The 19,494-nt window shown below is 30.4% G+C and overlaps 1 protein-coding gene across 1 annotated transcript in view; it reads left to right on the forward strand.

The window, feature by feature from the left end:
* Nucleotides 1-19,494, forward strand: part of LOC123659943 — a 52,851-nt gene that overhangs the window by 23,857 nt on the left and 9,500 nt on the right. The gene's annotated exons all lie outside the window — the stretch shown is intronic.

Consider the following 19,494-nt stretch of genomic DNA (forward strand, 5'->3'; position numbering starts at 1 on the left):
GTAAAGAATAAATCAAAAGAACATGTACCAAAGTAAATAAATATAAAAAAAAATATTACAAAAAGTAAATTATTGATTTCAGGATGTACTAATTCGTTTTAAAAAGTTCTTCTTTAGGTTATAATGGCGTTCAATAGTGCCAAAATGAGCACAGATGATATCAGAAGAAAAAAAAAATTCAATATGTTAAAATATGTTTCATAATGACAAATACAGGTATAAATGCACAAAAACGCAGGTAGAATTGCACCGGACGCCTAGTGTTCAATAAAAATACCTGGAAGAAATAAACTCTCCTCTAAATCAATACAAATGCGATCTCGAAGTGGATTCGAGCGTAAAATCTGTTGCACACTAAAACTACGTTCAGATCTTAAGCTTAGTTCTTAGATAAAGTGAAGATAAATTAACAAGCGGATCATGGCTTGAGATAAGCGAACCTGTATTTCCTGATAGTGTCTGATTAATAAAACGTCTCGCACCCCACGGCCTTAGTAGAATGAGAATCCTCTGTCAGGATCTGAAAACATAACATAAATCTTGTGTCTGGAAATATAACACAAATACATAAACGCCCATGAATACAAAAAAAAAAAAAAAACTATCAAAGATCTGTGTAACCGGGGATCGAATCCGCAACTACCAGCGCAACAGTTACTAACCAGTGCTGTGACCGTTGCGCTAATGCGCTGTCAATGCTGTGACCGCTGCGCCAACGCATTGTCACATACGATTCTCGATACCATTGAGACTACCCTTTGTTTAAATTATAACGTTTGTTAAAATATATGTACAGTACTAAATAGAATTAAAACAAGAAAACAGAATTTATACGGACGGACATAATTTTTAATTTATTTATTGTTATACTAAACAAAGCCGAGCATTTATTAGGATAGTAATGTCTACCGAGACACTAGGATTTAGATCCTTAAATATTGTGACTAGGTAATGAAGCTTGCTGCATAACACTAGGACCTAGTGACTTGGTACATTACCTAAGTTTGTATGTACCTAATGCTTAGATTTTCAAATTTTTTAATCGATAGATGGTTATGTTACCTTAACTTGTTTCTTTTTTGATTATGTATCTATTTTTATTTACTTTCGTTAAGTGTGTATTATCAAATTATGGCGAATTAAAATATTTTTATTTTATTTGATTTCATTTCGTAGGTTTTATTTGATAAATCTATAAATTTATTATTCGAATTATTAATAAAATTAAACGGTTAAAAGCTCTTATAAATATTTGGAGTAGAAAAGATTGTATTGAATTTTTATTACACACATAGATTAGATATACCAGCTCAGACAGGTGGGAATACATCACCATAAATGCAACGAAAAGCAAACAAGTTATTAATACATCACTCATATATGGATGCCGGCCAAGCCTGTTGAAGTTCAGCAAAAGAAATCGCTTGAACAATGAAGTTTTAAACAAGTAAAACAAGCCCTTAGTATATGGCATAATAAATTTGTCCTAGAAAGTTGCTAGTACTAGGATCGTTCTTTGTAAGGGAAAGTTAGTCAAAATAATGTTTCTAAATAAATGTGGGTAATAAAATTAATGGTCTCTTTACTAGTAGGCGTCTGGATAAGACCGTTCTATTTCAACTATATTCGGATAACATATTTCGTTTAGAAAGTAACATTTGAATATTACATTGTAGTTATCATTATTATAGTTTGGGAATGTTTAGCTTTCTGCATATTAATTACTAGCTTTTGCCTGTGATTTCGCTCGCATTGATTTTTTTTTTAAATAAAAAGTATCCTATGTTACTTGTAAAACCTCCATGAATGTGTACTAAGTTTCAAGATGATCGGTTAAGTAGTTTTCGATTGAAATCGTAACAAACAAACTGACATTTACATTTATTTGACATTCACATTAAGTAGGGATCATCCTGACTTATTCAGTTGTTTAAGATCTAGAAATATCGAGAACATTCTACCAAATATTCATTTTTGTAGTATTAGTAAGGTTGAAAGATTAAAAAGAACAAACTTTATATTGTGATATTTTTAACAGAATGCAAAAAAGGAGGAGGTTCTCAATTCGACCGTATTTTTATATGTCTACTGTTTATGTCCGTTTCCTCATAACGGATTACTGATTTTTAAGATTCCTTTTTCAGTTGAAAGCTGATGTCTGTTTACTTGACTATTTTTTGTCTACCTACGTTTGTCGACGTAACTAAGATCATTTTTTAATTCGTTTGTGAGAAACTACAATCATGGCAAAAATGTTTCTCTAAAAAAAGGAAGAAGTGTTTTCATTTTGTAAAACTCTTTAATTAGCTTAGGTTAGATTTTTCCAATTTATGAAAACGTAATAAAATATAGCTTAGATTTAAAACTGGATTTCTGGTTATTTTCCTTGCGTAGTGTTTGTTAAATAAATTATCGTTAACTACATTGTGGACTGATTTTCCTAGAATATACACATAGTTCTGCCAATTACTCATTTTTATTTTCGTTTTTTTCTAGTATTCGAGTTTGAATTATTATTCTGTCCGAAAATTTAAACTTTTCACAATAGGTACTAACTTTTGGACAAATTAAAGTTCCACGTTATTGTATGCTGAGAGAATGTTTCGTATAACGAGCTATCACAAAGTTTTGGTCGACGTTGAATTATAATAAAAAAGTATAAAGTTTTCGACTATCTTCTAAGAATAGGTAAGCTACATATAATGATAAAGTACATATATTATTACAGAGGTATACTGTTCCATGTAGTATGTTTATTTATCGTTATATGAAATGGCTTTTCACAAATATTTAAAAATTTAAATTCTGTATTTTCTCACTCCTAATCGCACATCATTAATTACTTACTAAAAAGCATTCATAGTTAAATTAAATAAAAAAATATGTGGTGTCATGAGACACCACGTAGGAACGAAGTTCCTTCGGATAGTATAGAAGCAACACAATTTGAGAAAAACATTTTGAAATTTATATATATTTTCTAGTTATTGATTTTTTTAATTTTATTGATTGGTTTTTATTAAGTACATAAAAGTATTTAGGAAATTTAGTATTTTAGAAAATAACAAATACCACTATTAAGTGAAATAAAAAAACATTTGTCTGTATTTATTTTTGTCGACAGTATAAAATTACATAAATAATTTAAAAAAAAATTTTACTAGTAATATTTTAGTTTTACAAACGTCATATTATATTACGTCACTTCCGTTTTATATTTTTCTTACGGTTTTAGTCTCACATTTTTCTCAGTTCGGTCGCCCAGCCAAATGTCAAGCCGAACTTCGTTCCAAAAAAGAATGCGCAAGTGACAAGTAAAATGTTTTATAATTTTCATGTGGCAGGACTACTGGAAGAGATTCCATCATGGGATAAGTAGTGCCTTTGTATCAGCATTGTTTATAAGAGCTATTTCCTATTGCTATCCTAGTGTACATAAATTTTTAAATAAATAAATAAATAAAATACAAATTTTTTAACATTAATTTTTTGGTTATTTTATTTGGACTCCTAAATACAAAATGATAAAAGTCCTGTTATTGTGTCACCGCAATTATAAGGGGTAATCCGTAAATTATTACGTGTTCGCTTTGGAGACAAGCTTAAACCCAAATTACACGGCGGCGTAAGAAAATCAAACCAAGCTCCAAAATGGCTTCAGGCATTATTATTAATATTAAGATCAACGGTAAAAATGCGACACGATTAAAAATAATATATTTTAGTTCCATTATTAATATATCTTCAAATAATTTAATTTTTTTACGAATCATTCTGTTGTTTGTACAAAGCTTTGAATAAGGTATGAAGTTAGAAATTTTGGCTTTAGTTGATAATTATTTTCCTAATAGTATGGTGAGTTTGGATACAACCTGTGCAAGGAAATCCTTATATATAATATTTCACCAACTAACTCTGTGCGTTTCTCCTTTGGGCTCAGAAGATTACAAAACGGCGCGCTTGTTATCACAGACTATATTTACAAATGCTATTCACAATATCGAAACTATTCACAAAACTTTTGTGGGACAGTGTCTTGGATTAAGATTCAAACCTTCTCCAGGACGAACACAAGGACTTTGTCCAGCGGTGCGATGTTTACAGGATGATTCGTGTTAAAATTGGTAAGATACTATTTTATATATAAGATCTATTTATCTATTATTGTATATAAGAAAAATATACAATTTTTGTCTTAGTTCCATTTAGTACTGTACTCGGACATTATAATTAGAACAAAGGGTAGTCTCAACGGTATCGAGAATTGTATGTCCCGATAACCCTTACACTCCTGATCACCTTTAGATTTAAATAAGGTACGCCTTTTTGTGATACTTAACCCAAAAACGGTTCAATACGCTCGATTAATTTCGACATAATGCTCTTTTTTAAATTGATAAGGTGAGGTGGCCGCGAAATTAAATATGTTGTAATATTTTTTTACTAAATGATAAATATTTATTTTGTAATATTATGTAATTTAATATTCATTGATCACGAAGTATTATTGTCAATTCTTTGTCGAATCTGTGACTGTCATTTGCTTGAGTTTTAGAATGAGCACTTTTAGACAAAAAAAGAATAAAGAAAATAATCAAATATACCAAACGAAATTAATAAATTTATTAATAAAAATAAACTTCGTTGACCTAAGTAGGAAAACTAATTTGTAATGTGTTACATTATCTTGTATTTGAATGTATGATTTTATTATGAAAGTCAATCAAAATAAAGGTACATATTTAAATAATTTCAACAAACTTTTCGAGTTATGATATAGCTCAAATTTTGCCAGTACATATAAGGTAGGTTCTAAAAACAAGATACCAAGGTTGAAATGTGAAATTCCGCGTGTTTATTGTGAAACTCAATCTTTTGCCTCGATTTAAATTTTAAATATTTTATACGAAGTTCCTTTAAATTCTTCAAGTGATGTTTACGCGAATAACTTTATAAGGTTAAGTTAGCATGCAGCAGACGACCTGAGGAGGGGTAGTAATAAATCTTAGTTCACAGTCGCAAGTTTTGCATTTAAGGCCAAAGTGCATACCTCAAAGGCTATTGTGAAACTAACAATTCTGTGGTTTGTCAACGCACAAATTTTACGTAAAACTTGTATTTAATATTTTATGTACTCGTATGTACTTGAATATACGCGACAGTCGGTGTTTAGGCGCCGACGACACGGCACACGCATCGTTACACCAGAGCGGTCGTCATTATATACGTAAATAGTATATAAATTTCGTCGCTGGCACAATGTTTCATCATGCTGTTATTGTTTGGATTTCAGTCATGTTACGGGTTTCAAGTAATCTTAAAGTCCAATCAACGCCTAGATATATTTAAGGCTATTCACACAAAAGGAGTTCCGTAATATTAAAAAAATTCTAACATATGACTATTATGACATGATTATGATTATAATTTATACATGTGACTATATAGACTTATCTATGTATTAATATGTTAAGCAAAAACTTTGTACCCCTTTTTACAAAAAATGCGTGGATGGAGGAGTATGGAATTTTGCACACTTATAGGTTATATAGAGAAGGAGTGCAGAATGCTATTTTTTTTTAAATTATGCATGAGAATATAATTATTAAATCAATAAAAAAACACTACACACACTAATATGTCTTTGACATACACGCATATTATTCTCTTTTGTTGATTGTCAGCCTGCAGTCAAATTGAAAAATTTAAAAAAAGGTTCTTTATTTTCATAATGTTTTGGTTTTCTTTAATTTCAATTTTTAATTATGGTCGTACTTCGACCTCTGGGCGAACACTAGTTTTTACTACGTCATATTATGACTTATAAGAGTAGAATTGTTACTAGGAACTACAATTAAAATTCACACATGTAGACACGTTTATTACGAAAAAAAAAGAAGTTAGTCGTTAAGTACCAGTTGATATAAAAATAAAAGTATAAAATCTTAATAAACAATATTACTTTGTGCATTATAAATAAAAAGCTTAAGCTAAGTGCTCTCGGCGTAAGTTATTTATTTGTGCAATGGCTTTAAAAACGATTTCCTCTTGAAAATTATTAGACAATTCGTCGTTTCATAATTCCTTTGCTTTTAAAAATACTATCATTACGAAATGAACGATAAGCTTACTGTATTTTCTATTAACGTTGGGAAATATCTGTAATGTTGTTTTTATTTTGTTTTTGAGTGGATTTGTATTGGAAGCAATACTGCAGAATCATGCAACTTACAGTTTTTTAGTAGGTATTTTCTATACTTACACTTATTTCATTCTAATTTTTGTATTAACGGTAGGAACTATTAAAACAATAGTTTTAATCTATATTTTATATTTAGTTCTATTATTTCATTTCTTAGTGAAGATTGAAGGTCGTTTATTAGTGTAGGTATTTGATATTGTAGTAGTTGTTTGTCATAGAAATTATTGTATCTAGGTACTTTTGATTCAACGCGAGACGCGCAACATGTTTGGTAAGGTACGCCCGATGGCATGTTGGTTTTTGTCATTATGAAATTGTTCAAGCAGTGAAAATCAATCTAATCATATTTTTTTCTTGTTTCAGGTAATTTCCTGCTTTCTTTTATCAACTTATAGTACTGTACCTAACCTACCTGTGGCTATACTCAAGGAATGCTTAGGTTCACAGGTTTGGTTAGAGTATAAGTTTTTCAGTAACATTTCTTTATGAAATGCTGCTGAATTGATTGACTGACTGATTGCTGTTGTTTTTTGACTGAATATAAGTTTTAATCGAATTCATGACGTATAGGTAGGAAAATATGTTTTTCATTTTACGAGATTATCTGACGTATTAACTTTTGAGAGAAATGTCTCTTTGTAGAATGTGACTATAGCCTAAAGAAGTCACTTGTTAATAAATTATTTTAAGCGAAAAAGTAACCGTAGAAGCGGATGAAATCGCGTGAGTTACTATATAATTATAAAAAAATGATTACATAATTATGAAAAAGAAAGAAAATAAAACTTGAAAAAGTAACATTAAAATAATTAAGATAACTTTCTTATAACAATACCGGTTCTTCGGTGAAAACAGAAAAAAAGTTGAGGCGGGTTTCAGGAAAATTAATCGGTCGTGACCGATGGGGTCTTTTGAGATCATTACTCATGTTTTATTAGCTGAGATGAATTCATAAGACCGTTTGCGAATTGATACATGAGCCGTGTAACTTGTTTTTGTCATTCATTCTTTGTTTTGAGTATGATTATATTAATGACTTTAATTCAACACTACGACATATTAATATTGTATACGTATTTATTTATTTAGTATTAATTTGGTTCCGTTCCTAATTATTAATAAAATAATAAATAAATATAAATTTCTAAAACTGAGCTGACCCTATTGCTAACAACGCGTCAATCAAACTAATAATTTAATATATTTTTATGCATTATTTAAAAAAATATATTAGTATTCTGCACTCCTTCTCTATATAAACTATAAGTGTACGAAAATTCATTCTCCTCCGTCTGCGCAATTTCCGTAAAAAGGGGTATTTAGTTTTTGCTTCACGTATCAATATATAGATACATTTTAAAAGAGTCTTATGAAATTTAAAAAAAAAAAAATAATAAAATTCCACAAAAATTTAAAAACAAAAAATTCTGAAAACTTAACAATTATTTAAAGTGCTGAAACTAAGGACTGCATAAATAAAAAGGAAACGATCAAACAAAAATATATAGGTTGTTTAATTTATTTTTACAAATATTTGGGTAACATCAAAAATGTGAATTGTATTTTGATATATTGCAAAGACATATTTTAAACGAACTGTCATGTATGCTTCGTTCGCCCTGACGTGGAATATGAAGTGGAATTTTTCGACTACCCTGAAAACGCTTTTGTTTTTGAGATTAAACTGTATTGAGACTTAGGAATTAAATACCACAAAGCCGCGTTCGTCAACACTACCGTCAATCAAAAAATTCACTATAGCGCACACGTGAAATACTTTCAAAGAACGATTTAATACATATAAAAAAATATTATATTTATTGTATTACTAATATGTGTGTGTGTTTTTTTTATTATGTATGATTGCACGAAGTAGAGCATAATTACGAGCTATCTAAAATGCTTCTTGAACTATATTATGTTGTTTGAAAACTGCATTTCCTATTCAATCCAGTACTGAACGTTCCTATTCTGATATCATAACTCATGCATTCGCGTAAGTCATATTTTATTAAAGTTTTAAAAGCTTTTGAAAACTTCAGACAACGTTAACATTCAGGTTTTGATATTATTTATTCACATACCCATATCGAAACTTCGAACGAGGTTATAAAATATATTCGTACGCAACCCGTGCCTTTTACTGTGTCGCTTTAAGTACCGCAAATATCTAAATAGTAATAGTTAGATAAAACGTTAGACGGTAATGTAACGTTATCACTTATATAATGTCTTATAATATGTTAATGATAATCACAAATAATTAGAAATTTAAATTAAATAAATTTTATAATTAATTTTAACGTAAGGTAATTCTGACTATTATAGATAGAGGGTTCGGGAATATTCACGACATATTATTATTATGTATGATCTATACAAACATATTTGAGCTATTGCATCAGGTATTTACTTTTACAACTACACAAAAGAGTTCTCAATTAGTAGTAGCTGAGCATGATGTAAGATGTGTGAAATAAACACAAAAAATGTCTTACAAGATTTAATACAAATTATTCTACTTTGGATACATATGACACGTTTATATATTAATAGGAAGCAGAGGTTGGTTAAAATATATTACCAAAGATAAAATACTAAAATTTTTATTTAAATGTATTCGAAAAATAACGTTGAAAACTGTCACAGAAATAAAAAAAAATCTACACACGCGTTACGACTTTCGCTGACATAAAAATAGACCGATTTTACGCATCGGAAGGGTCTATATTCGTTTTATGGTAACATAAAAGTTCTTTCAATAAATTTTTAACATTCGGCACCGATCCACGGAGCTCTTGATAGGTATGTAACGACTCGGGCGCTACAGCCCTGAAAAGGATACTTTTCTTTTTGTGAAGGTACATAAAATTAATGGTTTTTGATTAATTAGATTACTTTTCTTCTCCGCAGAGTTTTAATTGAACACGTATTAGTAACAACGCTGGTGAATCAGCTTCTTTTCCGGTTTTATGTATGGGTAAAGCCTATATTTTAGTCGGTATCGCTGTATTTCATGCAAGACATGACTCGGCTTATAATGATTGACAGTTTTTAAAATCGTAACTGCGGAGTTTCTTGCTGGATCTTTTCTGCATAATCTACATCTCGTATCGGTTATATTAAAGATAATGATTATTATTTTAAAAATTATAATAACTTTCAATTTACGGTTCAAAAGTGCTTTTACCTACTTGAAATATGAGATTTTTGATTTTTTGTAGTATTGATAAAAGTTAATATAAGAGAATGAAACTCAAATAAGAAAAACAAAAGCGTAATTGTTTTCTGTTTAAAAACGTTCAGTTCTGTTCAAAGCTACTGCAGTTTCAGCAGCGATGTCTAACAGAACTTAAAGTTAAACGAAATCAACGTACTCGTGTATTTGATATTCCATTTGGTTAGGATTATATTGGATTTTATTTTATCCATTTCAAAATAATACTTACCCAGCATTACTAGAGCCAATTCGACAAATAAAGTTTAATAAGAATTTCAAAATGAATTTATTTTTACCACAAATGTATTCCTCTATACTTGTTTCTAATTTCACAATAAAATTTATCTTCTATTCTTATTTTACTGTGTAATCATAATATAGTAGCTCTTATTAATATAAATAAAACTTGACTAAGTTTTTTAAATGTATTTGTTTATTTATTACAATTTATTTTGTAGGAAGCCAACAATTGTACAATTATATATATTTCTCAAAAAATAACAATAATAATAGAGTAGTAATAATATTGAACATTATTACCACCATACATCGCACATACAAAATAAAATTATATAAAGAAAGTGTATGGTAGTTGTGATATAAACTAAAATGTAACATTTATAAATTAAACTATATTAGGCACTGTAACATGAGACTTATTTAACTAATTCCAGGAATTATATAATCTGTTTTAGCGAGTACGTTGTTAATTACTCCATTACCGACAAAACTTTCAAACGTATGTAGTATGTAAGAGAGCGTTTGCATATTAACATGGAAAATTCTATTCATTTTAATGAATAAACGCTTAAATTCGACAAAGAATTTCATTCATAACATAATGAAAACTCACTCAAAGAGTCCTCGTGCTGTTTGTTTGGCTGAATGGAGAATATATGCTTTTACGAATTATCACAAAACTGTATTGCATATATTCATAATGTAGGTATGTATATTATAAAAACTATATTCATAGGATTACATAGGATTCATTGAAAATTTTAATAATAAGCTAGAATTACGCTTCAGCCTCTAATATCCCACTACTGGGCATAGGCCTCTTTCCCAATATAGGAGAAGGGTCGGAGCTTAATCCATCACGCTGCTCCAGTGCGGTTTGGCGGATATATTCCCGACTATGAGTAACGATCGCTATTAGGTGTACATAATAACAACCGGGACCGACGGCTTAACGTGCTCTCAGGGGCACATAAGCTAGAATTCCTTTACAATATTTATTTTCTTTTTTATTATTTGATTTCTCAAAAAAAGGTTTATACACAAAAGTTGAAAATGTATAGTTTTTTAATTCAGAAATTAAAATATAAAATATATTCTTAAATGATTTAATCCATGTAAATAAAGAGGTATCGTCAATATGGTACTTACGCACATAATTTCCGAACGACGGCATCAAGTCAAGACAAGGATAAAAAAATAATAATTAAAAGACGTCGATATATTTACGAAAAAAAAAGCATGGCGGCCGAAAATTTGCTGGATCGGTTAGTTAATAATAAATGTACATCACATTATCTAACCTAATACTTATGTAGCTGTATACGTCGTATCAGATATTAAATATTACTATAAGTTACACACGATTATCTATTTAGGTTTATTAATTCCAAACTTCAAGCAGCTTACTGAGTTGAGTACTAGAATTAATTCCTACAAACGTCCTAAAGTTCGTAACGTAATGAAACATTAAGGGTATTGTATAATCTATATTAGTTATAATGAAGTTAGTGTGCTTGTTTGAATGTGCATATTTTAGTTACATTTGTGTTGAAATGTTTGTTTTATGTCTGTGTCGTTGAAGGTAGGCTTAATTACGACTTATAAGTACTGACTGGTGATTTAAGTAAACTAAAATACTAGTTTATTTATTTACCTTCTGTCAGACATTGTCCATAACTTATAATTTATTATATGTTAGTATGGTCAATTAATCTTATACGTAGTGTAACTATAAAACCAAAAATGATAGCTAGAGCGTATACTTTATATAAATACAAACTTACACTATTTCAAGATTTAGGCTGTTCCGTTTCCTCCTACGTCGCTCAGTGTCACATAGTATTTTGGTAAATTAAATGTTTAAAATTGGTCTAGTATTTTTTACGTTTATCAATTAGAAAAAAAAAACAGATATACGATCTTTGATAGTTTAAATTAAGAGCTTAATTTAAAATTTTAAGGAACGCAGTTAGGAATCAAACATAATCTTAATATAGTTAATGCATATATAACATTATTGGTATTGGTTAAATTATTAATTAATGTTAATAATGTTTTGCGATAATAATATTCGACCGCGTTACCAAAAAGGGATTTTGCAAAAAGCTGACGCTCTTATCTGCCTCATGGGCTTAATGCTAGGCTCTACGAAAATAACGTCAACAAAAAAGATTATAAGTTCTTATGCATTTTTTTTTTTTTTATATCGTCTATATCTAAAGAATAGTACTTTTAGAGAGGTATAATTTTAATAAATTCTTTTTACTTTTATGGATTACTTGAGTATATCTTGCTTGAATTATATGAAGTTAAATTAATCTCATGCTTGGTTTTATATGTATTATCAGACCAGCTTAGTAATAACGTTGAATCGTCGTAAAACTTACGGACTTAAAAATTCGACTCACTTGACTTTAGAAGTTAAACGAAAATCGAATAAAGAATTGATTTATTTGTGAACAGACTATAAAATAGTTATCACTGATACCCGTGAATTTCGTTTTAGTTGGAGAATGCAGATTTTAAAAATTTAATTTTTTAACGAGAGTGTCAGGCGCACGAAATCTTTTTATGGCCATGCAGACATTTTTATATTTTCTTCGTTTTCGTTTCTGCAGTCTGTACTCGTAAATGTACACGTATGACAATATCGAAGGTAAAATTGATGTTATCGTAAGAAATGTTAATAACATTAGCTCGTTTCCTATCTTCATTGTGCTCGGTAAATACGATTCATTCGATTGTATGATATAATTCCCTTTGCGTTTTCCTTGCTTTTATTTTATTAATGGCAAAGGTGAAGCTATTTTGTGAAGTCATTCTATATGTAGGCTTATTTATTAAGATTTCCAAGAATTTATATGTACATCGCTTTCAAGAGGAACGGGAAAATATTTAATAAAATTAAGTCAGTATTTACAATATATTTCGACGTTTGATGAAGATTTCGTGTATTGTTTTTTTTTCTTTCGTGTCTCAGTCTAATTAAAGTAGGTAATAAAATTTATCTTACTTATCGCATTACTTTGATTTTAAGTTTGTTTTTTAACCGACTTCCAAGAAAGGAGGAGGTACTCAATTCGATTGTATTTTTTATGAACGTTACATCAGAACTTTTGCCTGGGTGAACCGATTTCGATGAATTATGTTTTGATTGAAAGGTGTTGCGTGTCATTTGGTCCCATTTAAATTTAATTGAGATCTGACAAGTAACTTTAGAGTTATATCTTCCAATTCAGCCGTATAAATATATACAGGCCTCCATAAGTTCGTGCCAAAAATGGCGTTAACTCATGTGTTTTGCCCATAGTCATCACGTTGGGCAGGCGGATTGTTGATCGCAGGGCTGGCTTTGTCGCACCGAAGACGCTGCTTCCCGTCTTCGGCCAGTGTATTTCAAAGCCGCAATTGGATGTTTATCCCGCTATCGGTCGGCTTTTTAAGTTAGGCCAAGGTGGTAGCGGAACTGTGTTATCCCTTAGTCGCCTCGTATGACACTCATGGGAAGAGAGGGGGTGGCTATATTCTTAATGCCGTAGTCACACAGTAATAGTTACATCTAATAATGCGTATTTACTTGACAATTTTTTCGTCGGCCTACATTGTATTAAACCAAATCACTTTTTACTTGGTTTATCGATATTGGTGAAACTTACTTTGATAGAAAGCGAATGCATGTCTTGTGGTTACATTTAAATTTGATCGAAATCTGATTACTACTTTTTGAGTAATCTTTGATAGCGCGTATTTACTTGACTATTTTTTTTTCGTCTACTTACTGTATGTATTACTACGTCTAGTTACTGTTGTATTACTTGTCGATGTAATTGAAGTTGTTTTTTTTTTTCATTTGCGAGCAAACACAATTATGCTTTATCACATACGTACTGAATATTATAATGAAAAGCGATTTGTTGAGACGTATCGTTTATATCGATGTATATTTTGCTCTCGTTTTTCATTCTGAGTCCAATATTTCAGCCTAATTATATACATAAAGGTCTCTCTAAATATCCCGTTTCAATCTGTATGTAACTACATACATACTTATTGTAGCCATTCTAACTTCAGTTTAAAGAATAAATTTAGATAAATTTATTTACTTCTCACAAAGGTATAGAATTTATGAAGAAGAAGAAGAAGAAGAAGAAATATACTTTATTGTGCATAAAAGTTAAAGTACATAGGTATCTTAAAAAAAATAAAGCCTTACAAAATAATAATATGCACAAAGGCGGTCTTATCGCTAGGTAAGCGATTTCTTCCAGACAACCTTGGGATAGAGGAGATTATAAAACAAAACAGAGTAGAGTCATCAAAAGGCAAAACGAAGTGAATCCTACAATCTAATAATATAAATAAATAATAAACATATAAATAAATTAATTAATAAAAAAATAAATACACAAATAAATATATACATATTACATTATTTATTAAGTAGGTAATGGTTTATCATAAATATAAAATTGAATAATTATTTACAATATCATGTATATAGTTTCATTTGTAGCATAAGTATATATAAATTTGGTAAAAATACATATTATAAAAATGAAGATAATTTAATAATACATGCAGGAATTTTATTCAAATTGTACTTAAAAATAATTACAATTAATGTACCAGACCAAAAACCTATACAGAACAAGTACTCCATTATTTTCATCGAACAGCCAATATACAAAAGATTTAACGCTATAATTACACTCTGAAAATTCTGTTCTCTCAACGAATACCAAGTTCGAGGGGAACCCTTTTCAAAGTTCAGCAAGCGATTCAAGATACAGAAGAGATTACGCGAAATTGATTTCGCTAATGAATAACTTATTTTAAAGAAACATTTGTTTAGAGAGTAATAAAGTTAATTGCTTCGGAACTCGGTTTAGCGCTTTTACAAAATAACGGGATTTGATATCGATAAGAATGATTTCGTGTTAAATTTGACGCTGAGTAAAGGCGATTTGAATGGAAGAAGTTCATACTATTAAGTTGAGTACTTTTTTGTTTTCAAGACAGAAATGTTAACAAGGTATTATCATTTTTAGATTACTACATATTGTGTTAAGCATAACTGGAAGATTTTTTATATAAACTGGTTACGACGTATACGAGGAGTATACTGCAAAAGAATTCCAGAAACTTTTAGACTAGAATTTTTTTGACAAATATATACAACAATTTGCGCGGTTTTGTCCGTGTGGACATTAACAAAAAAGTTATTGTTCAGTTCGCAGAGTTATAAAATAAATTTTCTAAATCTAAATAAAAGTAACCTAAGTTACTCTTTATTACAGTCAACAGTAACAAAATCGATCCAGCCGTTTCAGAGATTAGCCGGAACAAACAGAAAGACAAAAATTAAAAAAAAAATGTCATTTTGGTATATGATCAGATTTTCAAGTAATCTAATAATTGGACAAATATTTATCTCCACTACACGATATATTAAATCGATTATTATTTATACGTAACATGAATATGTAACAGTTTAATCATATAGAAAAGTGATCTCGGAACGCTTCTCAAACGATTAAAATTATTCGCCTGTGGCGATACAAAACCCATACACGGTTCGATTCCGCTGAAAACTTCGCGATTCCTCAGGAAATATATCTTATTTTTCTTCGTGAACTCGATAACACGGCAGTTCTAGAACTTTCTTAAAAGGTTATCGGATACTGAAATGAGATCTTATAACTACTTTCGCGGATGTGTGCGTGAAATAAATTGATATGTATATTGAAACGTCTAGTACTTTTATATTGAGAATGAGACTTTATTTGTTTCTTCACTCGTTCGTTTGCTTTTTGTTCCTTTTGGATAAACTGTTTTCATTTCTTTTATTTGATAATCTTTATTGTATACCAAAAAGGATTAACATAGCAACAAAAATAAGAGATGCACAAGCGGCGGCCTTATCGCATAAATTATAGACATCTGCAACACCAGAAGCATAGCAAGTGCATTGCCGATCCTATCCCCAATTCCCTCCAGCAACTCTGGTCACCCCACTCACCACAGGAACACAACACTGCATGCAAGCAGTATTATTTAGCTGTCAGCTACTGTAAGGACGAAATACCTCCCCAGTTGGGCTGCTCCAAATTTTGAGCAATTCCTGCTGTCCTACTTCAGTCAAACTCCTGTACTTCTTATATGAAAGTAGGGAAAGAATGTTTAAGAGGAGTAATTTTCTTTATCTTACTTTTAAATGTTCCAATGTAATAATATTAAACAAATAAAAGCTTCTAATTTTACAGCCCCCAGAAGTATGAGAATCTCGTGTGGTAATTCGTAAACACACACAATATAAATAGACACAACCATACCACGGTAAAGTTTGTACGGCCTATTCTAATATTTTCATGAACTGTTGTCGAAGTAGCGACTGCTTGGGCATCAAACATTTACCGCGACATCAGAAAACACATATGAAAGCTATTAGATATTCACAATAGTCGTTTTTATTAATTAAACCATTGGTCGAAAGCTATGTTCACAACAATTTTCATTTAAACAAATCGTACCCACTGATACATAAATGCAGAAAAAAGCAATTAACTTTTCGATTTCGAATCGACGTGTGATTTCTATTCAAAAATTTCCAGCAACGTTATATTTCTAAATTTTTTCGAGCGTATATTTTTAATTGTACACGACAGCTTTCGATCCTATATCATCATAAAACATCAACCCATATGAAACTATGGTAGTGCGAAATATTCACCAATGTTTTTCGCAAATACTCCAGAGACTCGTAATTTTTTTTAAAAAAAGCGTGTCTAATAATTTTTGTCAGATTTTTGTGTTGCTTTCTTTATTTCGATCGACGATTCGACTTTTAAAATACCTATGAACCCTTTTATCTACATCGCTTCAGCCTGTAATATCTTACTGTTGGGTACACGCCTCTTTCCTCATGTAGGAGAAAGGTCAGAGGTTAATCCACCACGCTGATCTAATTCGGGTTGGCGGATATATTCTCTGTGAACTGTGAGTAACGGTCGCTATCAGATGTACATGATAACAACCGGGACCGACGGCTTAACGTGCTCTCTGAGGCACGGTGGGGTGATCCAAAAGGACTGTACAAACACCCAGATCACGACAAACATCTGTATGGCCAATACAAATGTTTGTCATGTACGGGGATCAAGCCGCAACCGCCAGCGCAACATTCTCAACCCAGTGCTGTCACCGTTGCGCTAACACGTCGTCTACATGTTACAATTTATCTACATAGCCCGACTTAAAGTTTTTTTAAATAAATATTAAGTAGAAAAGACAGTATTTACAAAAAGTGTAAAAGGTAATGGTTGTAAAAAATTGTTCTGGCTTATGCGCTATGTGGTGATAATTGGACCCCGGCTTGAAGAATAATTCTATACATCACAAAGATATTTGTCTTAAATGGACATTTGTGTTTTTGTTGTATATGTTTTCAGAAACTAGATTCTCGTTCTTCTTCACCTGTGCTTATTATCATATTCTTTCTCTATAAATTTAAGATAATAACATAAAAATACAAGAAATTTGAAAATATATCATTCTACTGCTATTATTATAAATGCGTACAATACTCAAAATATTCCTAATAGCTATAAAATGCACTACACAGAGAGCTAACTATATTCTTTGAGACATTGTATTTGCTCATATACTGCAAGGATTATAGCAAAAAAATACATATATAAATAACTTAATGCACTTAGATGTTAGACTCGATAGAACGTTACAAACACAAACACATTCACACTTGAAAAACTCAAACCAATAAATTGGTTAACCATTTTGTAATAAACTTATGCAATTAACATTTCGAACTCAATCCCTACATAACAAGCAATATCCAGTAGCATTATAAAAAAACAATAAAACATTCACAAAATAAAAAAACAAAAAAGTAACAAGTGAATAGCATTTAAATGAAACCGGTGCAACAACGGGTATCCCAACAAACGCGTGGAACAAAGCACTTGTTCCCGCTTTCGAGCGATTTCCCCCGCATCATGTTACAATTGCGTCACCGTAACGTTACCTTGGTAACATAGTCGGTAACGGAGAAGGTAACATACGATATCGTTGTTCGTTGCATTTCTTTATAGACATATACTAACTTGTTCGTTTTATTATCGATTCGTTGTTTGTTTTTTTATATTTTGTTCAAATGAAATCGTTTCGTGATACTGTTTTTTTAAATTTGCTACCATTAACTACGTTCTTTCTGCTAGTTTTTTTGATTCATTTGCATTTTCATTAGATACGAATTTTAATGTTAAAAATTCGATATGAAATATAAGTTAAATGTTATATATTGTTATATTTGTAACTGTTGTTTGTCTACGTAAATTAACAAACAAATACGTAAGTAAACAACGTTTAAAAATAATTCTTGCAAATATAAAATATCAAGGAAAATTTTTAGATTTCGAAATGCACACACAACGTGTAAGTGCATTTTTTCTCGGAATTTTAAAAATGAGTCTGTCAAAAATCTCCAAAATTTCTACGAATATTCGAGCGCTGTTCGAAATTTGTAACTTTAAAATCGTTAGAACTGTTAGATTCGTTATTCGGGTAATCCGGTATGTTTGAAGGTAAAAAGTACAAAATGACTCATTTTAAGGGATAGCATTTTTGGTTAGTTACGTTCTTTATTCGATTTAAAAAAAAAGAAGAAAACAAAAATATGATTACGGCCAGTAACAATACCTAAATGATTTTCGTCTATTTTTTTTAGTATAATACTAGAATCTTTTCACAAACAACTAATTATTTTGGACAACGTATTATTTGGTTTGGTCTTTTGTGGAATTGAGAAACGTGTATGCGAAAAATTACTGTGCTTGAACGTTTCCGTAATTATTTCGATTTGTTATCATTAAAAACGTACAATGTAAGCATGTTATTTATCAGGAATTTAAGATATTATTCTTAAAATGATAAATATAGTGGAAGATACACATTAACTGTTATGTAATGACCATTTCCGCTTAATTTGGATGAATGGATATTTGTTCTGAGTAATATTTTTTAAAAGGTAATCCCACTTTTTATTACAATGTATAATGTAATCGTGAGAACAAATGTTTTGACTTATTATGTAATAAATTATTATTATACCAAGCTTAGCAATAAAATTATTATTTTATATTATTATTAAAAAAAATCTTTTTTATGTAACCAGTATATTTTATGAACAACAAATAAAAAATACAACATTCCATCCTAACCTAATTATTCCGAACATCAAAACGATTACGATCGCATTCCTGAGACCCGGATGCAGGGATAATCTGATTCCAATCACGAGTCACTAGCGGTCACGTGTTTCATCCGGTCACATCCCGTAGGACAATGCGGTAGGCTAGTTTCATTAGGCCATCTCACTGTGATCGTTTGCCTAGACTCCGACTTGGTATATTATGTGCTTTTGATGGATTAAGTCGATTTATGCCTATTGTATGTATTTGTATAACATTTTAATTGTATTTCTTACGTTTCTTAACAAATATTTTTTTATTTATTTATACGAATTATCGATAAATTAGGGATTAAATTTTGGGAGATTTAATCTTAAATCGTTTGATAAAATCTGAACGTCGGTCCCGGTTGTTATCATGCACACCTGATAGCGATCGTTACTCATAGTAGGGAATATATCCGCCAACCCGCATTGGAGCAGCGTGGTGGATTAAGCTCTGATCCTTCTCCTACATGGCGAAAGAGGCCTATGCCCAGGAGTGGGATATTACAGGCTGAAGCGATACTAAAGTTATAATACTATTACCCAACCATTTAAAGATTAATTTAGTTGTGATTTGTATCG

Source organism: Melitaea cinxia, chromosome 14 (genome assembly GCF_905220565.1).
Source record: "Melitaea cinxia chromosome 14, ilMelCinx1.1, whole genome shotgun sequence".
NCBI classification, from domain to species: Eukaryota; Metazoa; Arthropoda; class Insecta; order Lepidoptera; family Nymphalidae; genus Melitaea; species Melitaea cinxia.